This window comes from Rattus norvegicus, chromosome 2 (assembly GCF_036323735.1).
Source record: "Rattus norvegicus strain BN/NHsdMcwi chromosome 2, GRCr8, whole genome shotgun sequence".
NCBI classification, from domain to species: domain Eukaryota; kingdom Metazoa; phylum Chordata; class Mammalia; order Rodentia; family Muridae; genus Rattus; species Rattus norvegicus.
In genome coordinates, this window is record NC_086020.1 from 114952115 (window position 1) to 114955227 (window position 3113).

Here is a 3113-nt window from a genome sequence, read left to right on the forward strand (position 1 = left end):
ATAGTTGCTTGTTTAATCCCTCAGGATCCCAGGGTTCCTATTTTCTATCTTCGTATCACCTTTTCTTTTTCCATGCCCATATATACTTAGACCTAAAATACTCCGCACTTTAACGCCTGTTGTGTTTTATCACAACTAACACAGTTGTGACTCACTGTGACACTTCCACACATGAATATATCGTGAACGAATCGTACCTCCCACTCTCTGTGCTTCTCCTCAGCCTCCTTCCCATTCCCCAGTAGCATCTCCCCTCTTCTCAGGACATCCCTGCGCCTTTATCTCTGTATACGAAAAGGAATTGTCTGTAATTATTTCACTCGAGGTATCCTGCAGTCCCACTTGTTTTTTGTAAATCTCCCTTTTAATGGCTGAGTGGTACTTACGTGCCACACCCTCTAGTCATTCCTCTCTTCACAGGCAGCTGGCTCCACACCTTAGCCACTATGAATCGTGGCTAAATAAGCAAGTGTCACACTTCTCTTTACATGCTGACTTAATGCACACACACACACACACACACACACACACACACACACACACACTCACCAGAGAGAGAGAGAGAGAGAGACAGAGACAGAGACAGAGACAGAGACACAGAGAGACAGAGACAGAGACAGAGAGAGGAATGAGAGAGGTAGGTTACATGTTTGGAAGGACCTTCATATCGGTTATATATGTAGGTTTTATATGTATATGTTACATATAGGTCATATTAAGTTACATGTCTATTAACAACTAATAAGGGCTTCCCTCTTAAAAATTCCACACCATTTTAAAGAATAATTCTTACTCAGAAGAGATGGAATCTTTTTTTTATCTTTATTAACTTGAGTATTTCTTATTTACATTTCAATTGTTATTCCCTTTCCCGGTTTCCGGGCCAACATCCCCCTCCCCCTCCCCTTCCTTATGGGTATTCCCCACCCAACCCTCCCCCCATTGCCGCCCTCCCCCCAACAGTCTAGTTCACTGGGGGTTCAGTCTTAGCAGGACCCAGGGCTTCCCCTTCCACTGGTGCTCTTACTAGGATATTCATTGCTACCTATGAGGTCAGAGTCCAGGGTCAGTCCATGTATAGTCTTTGGGTAGTGGCTTAGTCCCTGGAAGCTCTGGTTGCTTGGCATTGTTGTACATATGGGGTGAAGAGATGGGATCTTGTTGTAGTTTTCAACAAATGACTTTTTGTTGCTGTTTTAAACACTGATAAAGGAAAGTAGTCTATTAATTCAGATCACGAGACTGATCCTGATTCAGGGGGTGTTTATTCAGGGGAACACGATGCCCCAATGTCAGTGGGCAGTCTTAGAGAACATGGCACACCGCACCCCTTAGATTACCTTTCTGTCAATGTGATTTACTTTTTGGCATTAGAAAAGTTGGCATTCTCTTGTATGAAAGAACAAACATGTAGCCCGCATAGTCCAGAACCTAGGACCTAGTTATATTCCAAAAGTTAACTGGAACTCAGAAGACATTTTCTCTTAGGAGTGTCATTAAGTGGTGATGTGGTTTCCCGAGTGGCGTATACACGCCTACTTCAGAGATCCGAGATAGAGGCATAGGGTGTATCTCAGCAGGCAGCCCTGCTGTCCAGTCTCTCTTTCCAGTGTGTTTGGGAGATCTGTCTGGGTCACTTAGGCTGTTTAACATTCTCAGACTCCAAGTCTATAAGGAAGAAAGGGCTTTGGTGGGGATCGCCCCAAATGACATATTTAAAAATGTTCTGTGAATTAACTGCTGTGCCGAAGTAGCAACATAGTGCTTTCATCCACAGAGTGGAGGCAGGCCATGTCGGTGGAGCTTCAGGCAGGTGTTTATAGTATGTCTTCATGTTTCACTGCTTTCCTAGTCTAACTGTAACTACGGCGAGCTCACATCACAGTAAAACTCTTACTTATGTGCGCTGACAGGAGCCTGATGTGGATGTCTGCTGAGAGGCTCCGCCAGAGCCTGACAAATACAGAGGCAGATGCTTGCAGTCAACCATTGGACTGAGAACGGGGTCCCCAATGGAGGAGTTAGGGAAAGGACTGAAGGAGCTGAAGGGGTTTGCAACCCCATTAGAAGAACACAATATCAACCAACCAGACCCTCCCTCACCCCCAGAGCTCCCAGGGACTAAAACACCATCCCAAGAGTAAACAGGGATGGATCTGTGGCTCCAGCTGTACATGTAGCAGAAGGTGGCCTTGTTGGACATCACTGGGAGGAGAGGAGAAGCTCTTGGTCCTGTCAAGGCTTGATGCCCCAGTGTAGGGGAATGTCAGGGCGGGGAGGTGGGAGGGAGTGTGTGGGTTGGGGAGGGAGCACCCTCATAGAAGCAAGAAGGAGGGTGGGATATGGGATGATAGCAGGTTTCTGGAGGGGAAACCAGGAAATGGGATAACATTTAAAATGTAAATAAAAATGCAATTAAAAAATAAAAATAAAATGCAATTAAGTTAAAAAATTTAAAAAAATCTTACTTATAAACATGTGGATGTTATGCATATACACAGATTTACATGTGATGGATGTGCTCATAAGGTTTTAAAAATCTTACGTTTGTTTTAAAGACTGTAGAATCTACTGGACTGTTAATATTTTCATCTAATAAAGCAACCAGCTATGAAAGCTGGGATAAGTTAGGTATGTAAACTAAGTTTATTTTAAATCATCTTTATTTAGAACATCATTTCTATAAAAAATGTACCCCAGGTAGCTGTGGCCTACACAATAAAATGTCTGAATTTAACCTTATTAGTGGGATGCTGACAGTATTAGTCTTAGAGGTTGTGTGTACACATGCTTATATATGCATCTGTGTGTATGTGTGTGTATGAGCATGTATAGATGTTTGGAGAATATACAGGCTTGGAAGATACCAATAAATCTCTATATTGGCTTGAGAAACGATGAGAACAAAACTTTCTCTAACTGGGTCTGTCATCTCTCAACTCTTACTTGTAAGTTTAGGGTTGGTGAGGAATTTGGGTGCCTTTTTTCCCAAGAGCTTAAGCACTGATAAATTAAAAATGTGTTTTTGTTGATGAATTAAGGACTTCTTACAGGTCATTCCTACAGCGCTAAGGGGGAGTATAGGAAAACAAAGAGGATTGTGGGAGCCATTC

The 3113-nt window shown here is 42.9% G+C and overlaps 1 protein-coding gene across 14 annotated transcripts in view; it reads left to right on the forward strand.

Moving 5' to 3' along the window:
- Mecom (MDS1 and EVI1 complex locus) overlaps window positions 1-3113 on the forward strand; it is a 555238-nt gene that overhangs the window by 114300 nt on the left and 437825 nt on the right. The gene's annotated exons all lie outside the window — the stretch shown is intronic.